The following is a 17,813-nucleotide window of genomic DNA, read 5'->3' as shown; positions in this document are numbered from 1 at the left end:
CACCCTTACAACGTTTTAATTTTATGTAATGTCGCCATCTTAGATTTCAAATACAAACATAGCAACAACATTTCATCCTTAAGGGTTTTTAAGACCAAGTTTAAAGTAAATCTGGACAAAAACAAAAATTTTCCATGCAATCTTCGGAAACCCCTTTCAGCAACTTGGGGAGGTTGAATTTTTTAAAATGTTGAAATTTTTGTTGGTAGTTTTTTAAAATTTCTGATGGGGTTGCTACCCCGAAGGGAAATGTGGTAGGTACCTAAGCAAGTTGTACATTAATAAATTATTATGTCAGGGAGATGATTTTGAATATTTCCTAAATTCTGATCTGATTTCGTTTATCTATCGATGATTTTTATCATGTCCTAACACAAGAATTTTCGTAGAGAAAACTTAGAAAAAAAAAACGATTTATTACTATGTATGTTCTTACAATGATATAAAAAAACAATTTGATTATGAAATTTTTCTTGCTTATATAAACATTCTTTCAAGTTAGCACAAAAAAAAACAAAGTCATTTTCAATGTGTAGGTATGTATATATTTAACTGTGTATTTCTTTAGATTTTATCATATGCATATTGGAAGAAAGTATTTTTACATAATCTCTAAATGGTGTCTACGAATGTATGGCTATTACATTTCACTTTGTAATTAATCACGAGGACTATTAGATAATTATTGAGTGAAAATATTAACAACCGGAAGTTGAAGAAATCAAAAATGCACAGTATGAGTAATGTACAAACTGATAAAGTAAAACGAGATAAATTATTATAAAGATTTCAAATGAATACTTTCGACCCATTTTAACGTAGGAAATATAATTTCTACAAACAAACATTTCCAGATCAATATTGAAGTGAATGTTTAATAAACATTTGAAATACATTAGCATTTATTACTGTCTGTAGTCTAATTTTTAGATTTTCTGTCATAAAATCAATGAAATTCGTCACAAGTTTTTGTCTTAACTTCTATAAGTTTTAAAATATTTGCCTTAACGAACTCATGTGCTCTAGAAAAATAGCTTCTTCAATTTTTCTTCACTGTCTTAGTTTTCCGAGAAGAACTAGCGTTGAAACAAAATTATATGGAATACCATCTGCTTTTTGTTTTTTTGTGTTACTGTAATTTAGATTTTAATTTTTAATTAATTGGACTACACAATCTCTCCATTAGCGCTTGATTGATATTGTGGAAGGTTCCATAGCACCAAATGTACTTTAACTTAACGTTCTACATATAATAATTAGGCACATACGATCAGTAAAATGGCCAATATGACAATAACTATTGGCGTTTTTCTTGGGACTTTTTGGCAACACCTTGTATACCTTTATAATTCACAGTTATATCAAAACAGGAAAAAAAAAAAACAACGCAATCAACCGAAGCTGTAATTATCTTTGTTTGAAAATAACTATTATTTATTGATTGCACGTTTTATTAATGGTTTTAGTTAATAAAAAATAATGCTTATCTACAATAAAAGTACGATTATTGTTTTGGGAAATCAAGTTATTAGATAATCTATGTGCTATTGTAGCGAGACGTTAATATTGTATGTATGCGGGTTACCTTCTTAGCCTATCGTTGATATCTCTTAGTATATTATGCAGATAAATAACTACGAAAAGCAGTTTTCATCAATTGTAAGGTAAAAAGTAACATTTATACATCATATCAAATTTACTATCTTTATATGTTGTAACATTTTCTGTTATTAAGCATTATTACAACATATACAATGCATGTGTAGTTATTTGTGTGTGTTGGACACTTATTTTTTATATTATCTAATATTAACCTAACTTTTTGCCCCTTGTCCTTTACCTTCCTTAGTCATACCTCTTTAATGTCCTTAGAAGATGATCCCCTATTCCTTAAAATTTCCTTCATTAGGCTCTGCCCAACATTTTTCTTAATCATCAATTCAAGTGTTTCTATGTTTAAATCCTCATAACACATGTTTCAGACATTCTACCTCCTTGCTACACCATCTGTCCTCTTTCTTCTTCCAATATTTACATCCCCTACCCTTATTCCTTGTCCTAAATTTTGTTAGCACGTTTATTTCCCTTTCTTCTTCTAAATATCTCTACACCCAATCTTGTTGCCAGTCCCATAAAATCTGGGACTTTATCTATATTTTTCTTAGATCCTCTATCATCTCCCCTTATCATTTCCCTGCATCTGTTCCTCTTCAATTCCCTTGTATCGATTTCGTCTCTAATTGATTGACTGATTGACCTTTAAGCTCTTCAGTGCCCCCTATATCTCTGTATCATATCCACTTTCATACCTTATTTCTCCAGATTTCCTTCCCACATTTCCCACATGCTGTCTCCTTTCTTATATTTGATAGATTTTGAAAGATTTAAACCGAAAGTAACACATAAAATGATAACTCCTCAGCAGTAAGTTTTCTTATCAATTGTTATTGAGAAAAACAAACCTACACAGCCTGCTTAAATTATCTCTTACATGTAAATCGATCAAATCAATCCATATCCACTGTCTTATTTACAGTTTTGCTATATATTTTGAAATATCCAAGAAATAATTATTGGGGAAAAGGTAGCTAATAATTAAACCTTGTAAACTAAACTTTAGGTCCAAGACCTCTTTGCCAGCAACAGCCTGACATCTTTATTTTACAAATCTTGTAGGTACGTCAGGTACTGTTCTACTATATTCAACTGCTGGTCCGGCATCGTCATCTGCAAGTTTTTCTATATTTTTTTGTGACTAATATAACGGAATAAATTGGACTGTTACGGTTCTGTTCCACGGCTCACAATAAATTAATTTTTCTGACGCCAACCAATTTCGTATCTACCAAGATACATTTACATAAATGTATATTAGACAAGAGGTGTTCAAGTAAAATAATGCTTGTTGCAAAATCGAGTGCTTATGCTTGTAATATTTACTGCAATAAATAGAACTATTTAATGTCTTCAAGAAACTGGTTTCGTGGCGTGACCGATGCATAGAGATACCTATAGAAAGTACAACTAGTAACAAAGAAGCTTAGTATCTACTTTTGAATAAGTACTTCTAAACACTGGCGTACGCATCAAAAAAGGCTTTAGAAATTCAGATAGTGCAAGATAAAACCAAGGCTGTTGCCAGAATTTTCATCTCTATTTAAGGGTGGACAGAGAAAGTCACATTTAACTATTTGTTTATTTACACTGGAAATGACGAAATTTTGGAAGTTAAATCCAATAAGTAAAGAGTCAGATAATTTTCCTCCTTAACGTGATAGGGACGTTAGGGTAGCTACGCCGGGATTCGTTTCAGCAAGTAGATATCCATATATTTAAATGGACCTTGTTGGAGCATACGTAATCCTGAAATGTATCATCGTACTACAGATGGCGTTTACTGGGCCATTTGTGGTATTTTCTAAAACGCGATGGTTAAGACAGCAGGTAAAAGTTGATCTGTGTTCTGTCGGAGCTGATGAGATCCAAAAAGATCGAAATCGCGATCCGCGTCTGGCAGTTTCGAATTATTTTATTTAATTTAATATTTTTCCATTACCAAAAATGTTACCATTACTGTTTTGTGTACATAAATGAGAGGACGGGGATGTGACAAATAGACGGACAGACTGGAGCTATAAGGGCTCTTAGTTGAGCGTGAAACCCTAGAAAGTACTTACCCTTAAAGGGCTTTTGAAGGCATACGTATAACACAACGGTATTAGTTGTAACGTAGTGGGTTACTGTTCTAATCGATCATTAGTATCTCCGCTTAGTACATTACAAAAACCCGTACAAAATTAAATAAATGCTGAAGATAAACAGTAAAATTCGACATAACTATATTCAACTAACTATGTAAGAAGTTAATTCCAAATAGTAAAGAGTCAGATAATTCATGTCAAGGAATTAGCGTAGGCTTTTATGACTTACTTACAGAAAAACACTTTGACATTTGACATCAATTTGAGATCGATTTACAGTACTAACTGAAGATGGTTGATACTAATTTTATAGTTTATTCAACAAATAAAATCAGTTAAATTTTCTTGGGGAATTACATGATAAAGGCGGTAAGTGTCATATTTATCCCCCCTTTTGGTGCCGTCAGATAAAACAATAGGCAGTTCAACACTTTTTAAAGGGTTCCCATACATTGCTTAAAACATCTTCAAATATTTGTATGTTTCATATTTTTCACATATACTTTTATCTAGATACATATTCTTTTGTTTTATTAGTATTTTATATGAGTGCCATACGCAGACTTGTTTATGCGAAAACAATTTATTTATCGACAACTCCAATATCATTGGTCAATGCACCCTTTTTTATTCTTAAATGCTAAGTCAGCACGTAATAGCGAATGTAGCTTCAAGAAAACATAGACTTGTTTATGCATTAATTTAAATAAAATGAGCATTTAATTTATACTTTTGTGCAATAACATTTTAATATTTGCGAATTAAACAGAATAGGGAAAAATTTATAAACCTTGTATTAACGGCATTCCCAATCGATATATGTAATTAATAGTGATTCGCCAAACTCAAAATAAAAATTACAGACGTTTATCATAAGAATACACATATTTCAATTGAACTAACGCTTCACCTAAAATTTGACAGATTTTAGTAGTTAAATGTGGGGGGTCTTTTTGTTCAATCAATTCAAATGTTATTATTATAATGAAATTCTTGTTCTGCGAGTTTAAATTTCGATGAGAAAGTTCCGCGCACATCACGCACACCACTGTCTTTTAATAAACCTTAAGTTTCTAGGCACAAGGTTCGCTTTTGTTGTTCGTTTACCTGTCTGCCTAGATCGCAGCTGGCCTTTTACCGTCTCGACAAGGCGCCGTAGTTCGTGCCTAATAAACTTGAACGTAATCTGTACAGATATTTCTGCCTAATTGGAAATTGCAACGGTTTTAGAAGTACAATAAATAATAAATAATTCTCAATAGTCAAAAATTAAAATCAGACGTTTAGTGCATAGGATTTAAAATTGTTATGAATGTCATCAGACACTACTTTTATTTTGGCGAAAATTTTAAAATTCATTACTCAAAAAAAAGTAATTATCAAAAACCAAATACTTAGACCAATTTTTGGAGGTTTTGTAGGTACCTAAGAAACTTAAGCAGAATCTTACTGTTTTAGTAGAACGCCTGCTGTTTGCTTGCCCATCTACCTGTAGGTTCTAGTTTATAGGTATATTCTATTTTTTAAATAAATATGTATAATAAAATTGAAATGTCTGTAATATCTAGAGTTGCCATCTCTAAAATTTGGAAATCAGGACAAGACGCGTGAAAACCCCGGATTTTAGAGTCCAGAACCCGGACATGTCAACAGGTTTTTTTAAACATAGTCAGTGTAATAAAAACAGTTGAAAATGTCATAAATCACCCTTTTATTTATTTTCAAACCTTAAAATTAAATTTAGTCATTCTTTATCATCATTTTCAATGTACCTAACAAAACAGAATCTTATAAAATAATTCGAAGTGGTCTGTATTCTTATTACTCTTATTACTGTTTGTTACAAATTGTTTTAATAATCAGTTAGATTTCTTTTACGTGTGTGGCGGGCGGCCCAAGACTTTAAATTTTTAAACCAGGACTACAAATGAAGCCCCCCCCGGACGCTCCCCGGATGCCCTCTAAACTAGGACAAATCCNCTTTTAACTGAATAATAATTAGTTTCTTTAAATTTTTATTAGCAGCCATTTACCTATATAACAAAATATCTCTTAACAGAATATGAACTAAATTTAGTCTTCTTAAATCTTAAGCAACAAAACTGAACATTTTTAAAGTTTAGACTTACTGTAATGTAAGTTACATTATTATTAACTTTTTAAAACGTAAAATAACCCAAAACTATACTCATTTGTATCACCTTAAAGCCACATTTTAAATATCTTCGCAGGCGGCCTAGGACTTTAAATTTTTAAACCGAGAGTACAAATGAAGCCCCCACCCCGCGGACGCTCCCCGGATGCCCTCTAAACTAGGACAAATCCGGGGAAACCCGGACGGATGGCAACCCTAGTAATATCGAAATAACTTTTTACGTTCTTGAGAATGGAAAAATAACCCCAAATATATGTAAATATATTGTTCTCATTAAGTGTCAACATGTAAAGGAGAGATAATTGTTTTAGAATAATCCCTATTTTTATCATTAATTATTTCATAAATAAATCGTGGTTTCTAACATTGCTTATATTATGATTAAATCAATTTTGAAACGTGTACCTCTCTCTCTGCGTAACATATGCAAACTGCATTTTTTTCTATTTTTTGGGGTCTAGGGTCACATTTAGAGATTAGTTTCTAATTTTTAAAATATAATAGAATATTCTATATTAAACATTTCCACCCGCTGTTTGTTGACCCTTAACATGATTATTTATTCTGGTATTTCATGGCGGTGACCATAGATGGCTAAATGAGGTTTCAGTCTGGGAAAGGTAAAACAGGAAAGATCATCTTCTTTTTGGTAGTCGGGTTGATGAAACTTTCAGCACATTAAGCCGTTTTAAGAATAAAGTCACTACATATTTATAATGTCTAATAAGTCGAAGTCCTTGGAGACAAACATCAGTCATGTTGTTTTTATAGGAAATGAATTTCAACATCTGCTTTCTGCAGCGAATAAATTATTGGCTAATTATTCCGGTAGAGAGGAAAAATTATAGTGAAATTCTATACATTTTCATCATACAAAACTAAGGTATTTAATAACAAATTTGTAATAATACAATACAGAAATCAGAATTGATAATGACAGTTCTTATAAAATTATTACATTCTAATTAGTAAAACTATTATTGATCCCCTATAATTGCATATATGTATGATTAATAAGTAAAAAAGATAAACATAAAGCGAAAGTTTACCACCCAGTATATTTAATATTAATGTAAAGTTAACCATTCAAAGAAAATTCCAGGATAATTATAATCATAGCTAAATAAAAAAACAAGTGAAAGGAAAAAAATGGACGAAGAAGTTGGATCGATTCATTGATAACAACTTTGAAAGAAATTATAACATTTCATGAATAAACGATTGAAATAAATCAAAAGGAATTAAAATATTTTCAGTTAAATTTAAGAAAGCTTATAAAACCACCCTCTCGGTGGGGTAAGTAAAAAAAGTTGAGTAGGTATACTCTTTAAAACAATATTTTTCCAGTTCAAAAATATTACCATTACTTTTTTGTGTACATAAATGTGACAAATACAAGGACAGACTTGAGCTATAAGGGTTCTTAGTTGAGCGTGAAACCCTAGAAGGTACTTACCCATAAAGGGCTTTTGAAGGTATACGTATAACACAACGATATTGGTTGTAACGTAGTGGGTTACTGTTCTAACCTATCATTAGTATCTCCGCTTAATATATTACAAAAACGCATTTAAAAATATATAAATGCTGACAAACAGTAAAATTCGACATTACTAAATACAACTAACTATGTAAGAATGTAAAAGTTAAAAAAAAACATTCAGCGAGATTTAATAAGTAATTTATTTACTTAACGCATAATTTAAATAAAAATTTTATTTTCATTCTCTTTTAGATATTGAATTTTGAATAAATAAATAAAATATCTATACCTTAATAAACTACTAATAAGTAAATCAGGTTTTCAACACATTAAGAAAAAGCGAACATCGATCTCAAAAACAATGAGAATTTTTCATGTATCCTTTTTTCATAATTCCATCAAGCTTACTATTATATCCATGAAATAAAAAAAAATTCTTTAATAAATAACAAACCAAAGTGTAAGGCACAGTCGAATTGCCTTCAATAAATAGAAGCCACTTCGATGCTGGCGAACGGTTAATTTAGGAATTTGAAAAGGATTGTTAAAGGTTAGATGCGTTCGAAATGTGGTGTTACAGGCGAATGATGAGGATAGATGATTAGAAATGAAGAGGTATTAGAAAGATTAGGAGAACAGAGGATTCTAAGGAAGTCAACAAGAAATAGACGAGATAGGTTATTAGATTTGATTACTGTTTGCAAATAGTTAAGGATAACGGATGTTCTAGTTTTAGGTAAAATGCGAAGATTAGCTCAGGATAGAAGAGAGTGAAGGTGCCTGTCCCACCAGTTTTAGGACTGACGACCTTATGATGATGAATAACTAATAATTTATGATATTATCTTTCAAACTGCACATTTTCATTTATTTTTTAATTGACTGAGCCACACCCTAATATTTTTAGATAATAACCAGGAACATTTATTTATCGTGTATCATGTGATTGTACAGAACTATAAGCTTTGGACTCGATAGGCTTGTAATATTTAAAGAGTCATAACTTGAAGGTTACACTACCGAATTTGCCAATGAAAAACGCCTTGAAACATCTATCAGAACGTAACCAATTTCAATTACAAAACTACAAAAACAAATAGCTACTGCTAAATATTACTAAATATTATACTCCCTGATTTTAATATCTCCAATTTTCTTTTAAGTTGCATTAAAAGCTGAGCACTTTGGTCACGACGTCTAGTCGTTAAAAATTATAACTATTTGTATAAAATAAAATAAAACCAAATAATTATTAAAAAAAATAAAATAAAACAATAAAAAACTAGTTCTTAGATAATAAATATTTCGAGTTGTATATTCAAGAGATTTCTTGGTAATAACGTGGTCAAAAATTAAAATATAGAATCGAAAAAAAAAATTGTCGAAAAGGTTATCTTATAACATGCAATACGGAAAGCATTTCATAAGGTCTTTACACAGTTTGCTTGTTTAACAGGATAAAAAAATGGAAACTATGTTAATGCAAGAAAAGGCGTTTTATGTTATTAAGAAATGTTTATAATCCGATTAAGTTTGTTCTACTTTACGTTAAACTCCAATGAAGTAATTCGAAACAAAATAAGTAGTGTCTAGACATGCTTAATGTGAAGATAAAAATAAAACGAAACGTTTATTGTATTTTATATGCTACTCCTTTACTTTTTCAGTTTATATTGGTGTGTAAACTTGAAAAAAAAAAAAGAGTTGAAAATACATACATAAATGTTTTAAAAAAGGAAAAATGATGAGTGCTTCAGTAATTTTCGGTAATTTCAGAGTCAGCCAGTGTTTTTTTATCTAGCTGTTTGGTGTAACCCATTTACGAAAAAAAAAAAACAAATGAAAGGCTAGATACTTTTTCGACTATAGCGAAGTAAAAGAATCATAGTAAATCTAGGGTTTGATCCCAGTTCATTGTCTTATAACATAAGTGTAATGGAAATGGTTGAAGTCACGAAAATTCAATATGGTAGACAGCAGACGCCATTTTGTAATCAAGTCTTAACAATATGAACATCAAAGGGCAGTAGTTGATGAATAGAAATCAGAAATTAAATATAATATGCGGTAACTAGGTTGTAATCAACAACCAAAGTAATAATGAAAAATGCATCTCTGTATTCTTCTTGCTCTTTCTCTTAAAAATTTACATTTAGACCTGTTTATCCTAATTCCTAATGAGTCGGTGCTACTTTCAATTTGACGAGTTTTCGATGTAATAAAATCACAAACGTAGGTCAGGTTATAAAAACAATATTCTAGACACTAAAAACATGAAGTTGTATAATGTTGTTGTTTTTATTGCTATTGCTGCTTCAGAAACTCGTTTAATTGATCAGCTACTTTTCTCCATACGGTGTTGTTGTATAGTAATCTGTAATAACCGTTATTGGAGATTGCGTAGGCCCAAAGATGGAGAAGATTTCGGTGAAAGAAATGTCTAGCGTTTGATTTCATATTCCTACAACTAACTACTGTCTGAGACATGACGATTAAGCAGAGACCTACATTATTAGGTGATAGTCAAATATAGATTTTAAAGATCTTGGAGTTAAAAAAGACTTTCAGTTATAGAAGAAATTTGGGTATGTAGATGCAGATGTTCTTAGAATTTTGTTGCACTTCGCTTTTCATGAAACTGAAAAGAACATGTGATAATGCATGCTATAGGGTTGTTCGGAAAGTCATTTCGTTTTTTTTTTTGTGAAAATGAAAGACAGTTTTCGTATAATAAACAAATACTTTATTAAATTATATATTGACCGTTCTGGTCCAACACCTTTTGCCATCTTTCTGGTAGTAGCATAATTCCACGCTCATAAAATTTTTGGTCTTTGCTGGCAAAAAACTGATCGAGGAGGTTTTTGACCTCCTCATTTGAGGTGAAGGTTTTACCGTCTAAAAAATTTTGGAGTGACCGGAACAAATAATAATCCGATGGTGCCAGGTCTGGAGAATATGGTGGGTGTAGCATTGTATCCCATTCAAGCTGTAAAAGCTTTTGGCGAGTGACCAAACTTGTGTGAGGTCTCGCGTTGTCTTGGTGAAACACTACACCTTTCCTGTTGATTAGTTCTGACCTTTTCTGTTGAAGTGCATCATTCAGTTTGTCCAGCTGATGACAGTAGACTTCCGAATTAATCGTTGTGTTATCCGGTAAAAGCTAAAAAAAAACGATTCCTTTAAAATCCCACCAAACAGACAGCATCACCTTTTTTTGGTGAATATCGGCTTTGGAAATGGTTTGAGCCGGTTCATCTTTTTTGCTCCATGACCTCTTGCGTTTGACGTTGTTGTATACAACCCATTTTTCGTCCCCAGTGATGATGCGCTTCAAAAACGGATCATTTTCGTGACGTTTGAGAAGCGAATCGCAGACGTCAATGCGGCGACACAGATTTCTCTCTGTGAGAACATGGGGAACCCATACATCGAGCTTCGAGGATAATCCCAGGCCTTTCAAGTGGTCATAAACTGTTGAATTTGATAAATTTAACCTCAATCCGATCTCACGTGTTGTTATTCGCCGGTTCACATCAACTAATGCCTTTATCGCGTCTTTATCAGCTTCAACCGGCCTTCCCGAACGTGGTGCATCTTCGACATCAAAATTGCCGGATCGAAATTTAGCGAACCAGTTCTGGCACTGGCGTACTGTCAACACACCTTCTCCATACACATCAGTCAATTTCTTTCTGGCTTGAACAGCATTTTTACCCTTTCTGTAGTAAAACAGTAAGATATGTCGAAAATGCTGCTTATCGCTCTCCATATTTAAAAGGGCACCAACCAAAAACTACTGCGTAGAATTAATTGGAATTTTTCACACACAAGCCTTGCTGTATGAGCTCTCAAAGCATATAAAAATTGTATGGCTTAAATGTGAAGTTGGGTGCAAAAGAATACAATTAAATCCTTTGTCGGGAAAAAACGAAATGACTTTCTGAACAACCCGATACTTTTAGCTGTAGACATAACATAAGAGAAGCCACGCCAATTAGCCAGCAAATAATGAATTCCCTAATGCGTTCTTACAAATGCTTAGTATACCATGTGAATTAAATAGATGTTTACTAATAGGAAATAAAAGGTTAACAAGCTATCTATTTCCAGGAAGATTTTGCGTAATACAACACCTGTATTCAATATATTTTCTCTTCATCGCCGACTGGACGATTCTTTTACTTAAGAGAAAGGCTATTGGTACATTACACATAAACACAACGTGAGTTTTAAACGGAAATTTCGATGATTCGGCATCAGGCTAATTAACCCACTTAAATTGGACTACATTTGGCCCAGTCTCCGACATCTTTGACCATGTTGAAATACAGATACGTACCTACTTGTACCTACTTAGTTATCGTTAATTCTTTTTATATACTTGTAGTAGGTATAAAACGTTATCATAGGGGATAGGTGCATCATAAATCAATTTTTGGAAGAGAATTTTTGCTATTACTTTTGAGTTAATCAACCAACGCTATTAAAACAAAATGCTATAGGTAAATAAAAAGTTCTCTGTAGATTTAGAACCTTTTACAATTAAATTGGAATTATAATAACAAATGAAAAACAATAAACTCACCGGTAATGCCTCCAATGATGTCGAGAAAACCTGTAAAAAAAATATTTAATTAAATTTGTCAATTTATTTAGTACCTATATCTTCCTAGAAAAAAAAAGTAGAAAATATCAAAGATATGTTTAATAAATGTTAAATATTTTGTTAACTTACATAGAAAGTAGCAGCAAGAAATTGGAAGGTGAATTCCAAAGAGATACTTTATGAAAAGTTTATTATGAAAAATCTGAAATCCGTTGTGTACGAAACAAGAAAAGTTTATTGCATTTTTTTGTAAATTGTTGAAAGGTCCGTCAAAATAAATATGTCAAACAATTTCAAATTCATCATGCTCCTCTGTATAATTCTAGTTAAAATTTTTGACGCATGGGAAGTTAAGCTAATTGTTCTAAATGTCTCGCACCTATCCGCGCCCCTCTTTTCAGGTAATGTTACTACTACGTTCCGTTTATAATCCTCTAGGACTTTCCCCGTTTCGTAAATGTGGCTAACTAGCTTAAACATACGATCTCTAACCTTTTGTCCTGCATGTTTTAGAATTTCCCCCTGTATCCCATCTACACCTGACGCCTTATTATTCTTTAAGCTTTTTAATGCAACATCGAACTCGTCTCTCATTATGGGATAACCTAGCTCATCTATATCCACACTATCTTCCTTCTTTAATATATCTCTTAACTCATGGCCTGCGTATAGGTTCTCTAAATATTCTTTCTACCTATCTGCCTTTTCTTCATTTTCTATCAAAATGACCCTTACTTCGNGAACTCGTCTCTCATTATGGGATAACCTAGCTCATCTATATCCACACTATCTTCCTTCTTTAATATATCTCTTAACTCATGGCCTGCGTATAGGTTCTCTAAATATTCTTTCTACCTATCTGCCTTTTCTTCATTTTCTATCAAAATGACCCTTACTTCGTTTCTTATATTTTTACTACTGTACCCTATATCTCTAAAATTCCTTTTAATTATTTTATAAACCTCATCGGTTTTACCTACTTCAAACTTTTCTTCTACTTCTTTGTACATCCTATCAATCAACTGTTTCTTAGATCTTCCTAATTACTTCCCACTTCTTTCCCAGTCTTTTTTGCCCTTATTCATCTATCATGTTTTTGTATTTCCGCCTTTCTTTTATTTATCCTAAAATTACTAAACAAAAATTGAGTTCAAACGAAAAATTTTAGACTCTTCCATTCATCATTTTTTATTAGTCTTAACACCGTAGGTAGAAGACTTAGTTCCTCGAAATATGTCCGATGTTGTAAAGCATAATGGAATGCGGGCTGCGTCATCCCAAATATTGGCGTTTAAAGAATGTTCATAAGATAGATCGTAAACTCGATAAGTAATCTTGTTCAACAAAAGATGTTATTTTTTAAACTGTGGGATCATAGCAAGACCGAAGAAGCCCTCTGCTATTACTGACTATAACTTACTGACTCACTGCCAAAGTATTTCCTTTGGTGTCTCCTCAGAATTCCTGGCACAGGTGACGTTATACTACAATCATTAACCAATAGAGAAAGTGAGTTTCTTTTTCTTGTTGTTCATCATCGTTTATTTATTCTGAATAGAATAAAATTCATTTGTGTATGTCAAAAAATTAACACTTACTTGGTAAATCATAAAACGCTACAAAAGTCTTCTACTGTTTTACAGTTTGACAACTACTATAATACATTATCATTAATTAACTAATTAGAGAACTAAATACATATTAGGAAGGGCGTCAGATAAGGTTGCACACTAACCTATATGTACATACATCGAAGACGCGATAAAAACCATTAAAGACAGGACAACTTTAGGGATACATATACAGGCATGTTTAGATTTGCTGTTGATATAGCAATAATTAGCATCTAGCAAGGAACTCGNCTACACCTGGCGCCTTATTATTCTTTAAGTTTTTTAATGCTACATCGAACTCTTCTCTCATTATGGGATAACCTAGCTCATCTATATCCACACTATCTTCCTTCTTTAATATATCTCTTAACTCATGGCCTGCGTATAGGTTCTCTAAATATTCTTTCTACCTATCTGCCTTTTCTTCATTTTCTATCAAAATGACCCTTACTTCGTTTCTTATATTTTTACTACTGTACCCTATATCTCTAAAATTCCTTTTAATTATTTTATAAACCTCATCGGTTTTACCTACTTCAAACTTTTCTTCTACTTCTTTGTACATCCTATCAATCAACTGTTTCTTAGATCTTCCTAATTACTTCCCACTTCTTTCCCAGTCTTTTTTGCCCTTATTCATCTATCATGTTTTTGTATTTCCGCCTTTCTTTTATTTATCCTAAAATTACTAAACAAAAATTGAGTTCAAACGAAAAATTTTAGACTCTTCCATTCATCATTTTTTATTAGTCTTAACACCGTAGGTAGAAGACTTAGTTCCTCGAAATATGTCCGATGTTGTAAAGCATAATGGAATGCGGGCTGCGTCATCCCAAATATTGGCGTTTAAAGAATGTTCATAAGATAGATCGTAAACTCGATAAGTAATCTTGTTCAACAAAAGATGTTATTTTTTAAACTGTGGGATCATAGCAAGACCGAAGAAGCCCTCTGCTATTACTGACTATAACTTACTGACTCACTGCCAAAGTATTTCCTTTGGTGTCTCCTCAGAATTCCTGGCACAGGTGACGTTATACTACAATCATTAACCAATAGAGAAAGTGAGTTTCTTTTTTTTGTTGTTCATCACCGTTTATTTTTTCTGAATAGAATAAAATTCATTTGTGTATGTCAAAAAATTAACACTTACTTGGTAAATCATAAAACGCTACAAAAGTCTTCTACTGTTTTACAGTTTGACAACTACTATAATACATTATCATTAATTAACTAATTAGAGAACTAAATACATATTAGGAAGGGCGTCAGATAAGGTTGCACACTAACCTATATGTACATACATCGAAGACGCGATAAAAACCATTAAAGACAGGACAACTTTAGGGATACATATACAGGCATGTTTAGATTTGCTGTTGATATAGCAATAATTAGCATCTAGCAAGGAACTCGAGGTAGTCTTATTTAAAATGGAAGAGGTATTGACCAAACGGTGATGTATAAAAGTAAAATAAAAATACTGGTATACAAGGGAAGAAAAAGTAGGGAAAGAGCGAAGAGGAGATATTTGAAAGAACAAGAGAACAAAGGTCAGTATGGTAGGACACCTTCTGAGGCACGAAGGGTTATTTAGAATATTAGGATATTCTAGTTTTAGAAAAATAATTAGCTCAGAAAGTAAAGGAAGAAGTGCAGGAGTGTGTCTAACCAGCCTTAGGTCTGAAAACCTTATGTTGATGATATGCGTCCAAAACAATTAATTAGATACCTTTTCTGGAAAATACTTTGGCAAATCATAAAATGTTACAAAGTGTGTTTTACAGAAACACAACTGTTATAGTATATTAATTACATACGTAATTTATTGTTATCTAGTTAGTTTAATTATTATCCGCACCTCCCTTTTTGTGTTTCGTGCTATATACGTAGAGGTAGTTTAGAATTTCATGAACTTTCACCTTGGATAGCGCAGTGACAAAAACTCCCGCTTTTTTATCGATTTATACATTCTACTTTTTATAAAAATTACTGTTCATTCCTGGTTTTATAGCAAGACACATCGGTTAATAGCCGAATTAATATTTTCGTAATTTACGAAAAGGTCCGCCAATATCGAATGCAAAAGTTAATGAAATTTCGAACTTGCCGTATCTATACGTATACGTTCACAATTATAAAAAAAGGTTGATGAATGTGCAGTAGATATTAATTAGTGTGAAAAGTCAGACAGTAATGAGGCAATTAATGGTAGCAAAACCTCGACATTGCCCCTACATTAGAACGTGTCGATACTTTCAATAGGGTACGCATTGTACAATGTACTGTACACATGAGGCATATTACATATAAAGGTATGTAATTAGTTAGTAGGTATCATGTCTTTGTTGGGAATGACAAGGACAGCATTTAACCTATTGTTAATTAACGTTCCTACAAAATACGAACACGCTGCTTACCATTGTTAGCAATCGACAGTAACAATAGTAATTGTAGAAAAATATTAAATAATTCCAGCGTATAGGTTCCGTTTCCTTATTATACATATATAAATATTGATTAAGGTCTTGATATTATTGGCACAAGAAATAGTAACAGTTATCATGGGTGTATCTAAAACAAAAAGCAAAAAGGACCCAGGACAGATAAGAGTTTAAAAATCGTCTTCACAACTTTTTGATTAATTTTATAGGGTGAGTCCATTTTTCATTCATACAATTTAAAGGCTAGTCTTCATGAGGATCCCAGGTTCCTCACTACTGTTATAGACCCATGTACACCTAAAATTTGTATTTCAGAATTTGACCAAAGCTATTATTTGCTATAACTGTGATATTTCGAAAAAGATGCAAAAAATAAAAGAAAATGTGACGAACATTTGAAATAGGCATTAAAGTTAGTAGAAAATTTCGATAGATGGCGATACATTGTCCATAATTTGGTATTTAACTAGTAAGGGATTAAGAAATTTTAGTCACTGCATTTCCGAGGAAAATTCTTCAGTTTTTAATACTTAAATTTTGTTTCTTTAATTAATTATAGTGTTTTCTTAAAAAATCGGTTTTAGATCTTCACTTCTTAAAACCTTCAATTCTAAATAAAATGAATGTTGGTGTCTCAAATAATACAAACACATCACCAGTCATTACTATTGTTAATTTTTATTGATTGTATTAAAGATATAACAATAAAACTCGCTATCATCATCCACATGCAATTTTTTGCACTTGTGAAGTCAGCTTTCATTAGTATGTCCTTTGGTACTTGCTATTTATAGCATCACCTTTATGCTTTAAGTATTTTTCTATGTAATACCTACCAAACACCGTTGGGTTGTGTAGGTGCTTTAAAATGTCATAGTACATTAAATTTAACGCATGCAAAGCAAGTTTTAGTAAACTGTTTCCATGCATGAAGCTACTATTTAGATATTCCGTGTAATGTGCAATTTTTTCCGTTTCGATAAACAAGCAAACATACACACCACACTCGCATACACACACAGGCATACATACATTGGTTACACAAAAGTGTAATTCTAACCTACTGTATATTTAATACTGTGGAATGTATCAGGAAGTAGATAATTATAATTATAATTAATCTTCATCTGTTGTGTATGTATTTAATCTACATGTTTGTATACACATTCATTTTCACTTTTCAGAATTTCCTCGATAGTTTTATTTAAAAAATAAACAGTAATAATAACAGGAAATAAAGTATAAACAGGGCATTTTAGAAATAAAGTAAAAAATTAGTTACGAGTCCCTTGTACAAGTACAACTAACCTCTAAACAACAAGAATTCATTTGGCACAAAAATTTAATTATAAGTATTGTAAATTAAATGAAAATCGCCTATTTCCTATGTAAGCTGACCCTAAATTTCCTAGACATAGAGAAATTTCCCTAGGCCTGGCAACGCCGACTAAAAATCGAACGTGTTAGTGGACATCTCTCTCCCTCTTGCTTACTGCTTGCACAGAAAAAGAGAGAGAGAGAGAGAGAGAGAGAGAGACGGAACTATCGATGTGTAATAAGTGTTGTTGTGACAAAAAGTGAGATCGAGATATATGTTTGTACGCTTCGCGCGACGTCACGCGGTCGGTCGTCCCGCTGTCGGCAGTTGTCGTTGGAAGGCCCACGTGCTGTTGGCGCGATGTTGTCATGGTTACGATTATTCGTGGCGCCTGTACGCACGGCGCATGATGATCGTGGCGTTGCCAAACGTCCCATCGTTATTTTAAAATTGGTGATGTTTTAGAAATTGTAAATTTTTGAGGTGAGAG

General features: G+C 32.3%; 1 protein-coding gene and 1 long non-coding RNA gene across 4 annotated transcripts in view; one reads left to right on the top strand and one right to left on the bottom strand.

The window, feature by feature from the left end:
- LOC108735155 overlaps positions 1 to 17,813 on the bottom strand; it is a 480,326-nt gene that overhangs the window by 99,704 nt on the left and 362,809 nt on the right. The window contains exon 5 of the long non-coding RNA XR_003231530.1: positions 11,928 to 11,957. This is a non-coding gene — a long non-coding RNA (uncharacterized LOC108735155). The remainder of the gene's footprint in view (positions 1 to 11,927; positions 11,958 to 17,813) is intronic.
- The window catches only part of LOC108735152, a 130,828-nt gene that overhangs the window by 103,618 nt on the left and 9,397 nt on the right, over positions 1 to 17,813 (top strand). The window lies entirely within an intron of this gene.

This window comes from Agrilus planipennis, unplaced genomic scaffold, assembly GCF_000699045.2.
Source record: "Agrilus planipennis isolate EAB-ADULT unplaced genomic scaffold, Apla_2.0 scaffold102, whole genome shotgun sequence".
Classification (NCBI taxonomy): Eukaryota; Metazoa; Arthropoda; class Insecta; order Coleoptera; family Buprestidae; genus Agrilus; species Agrilus planipennis.
Note: the sequence above shows the minus strand (reverse complement) of the source record. Positions and strands in the feature narration are given on the sequence as shown.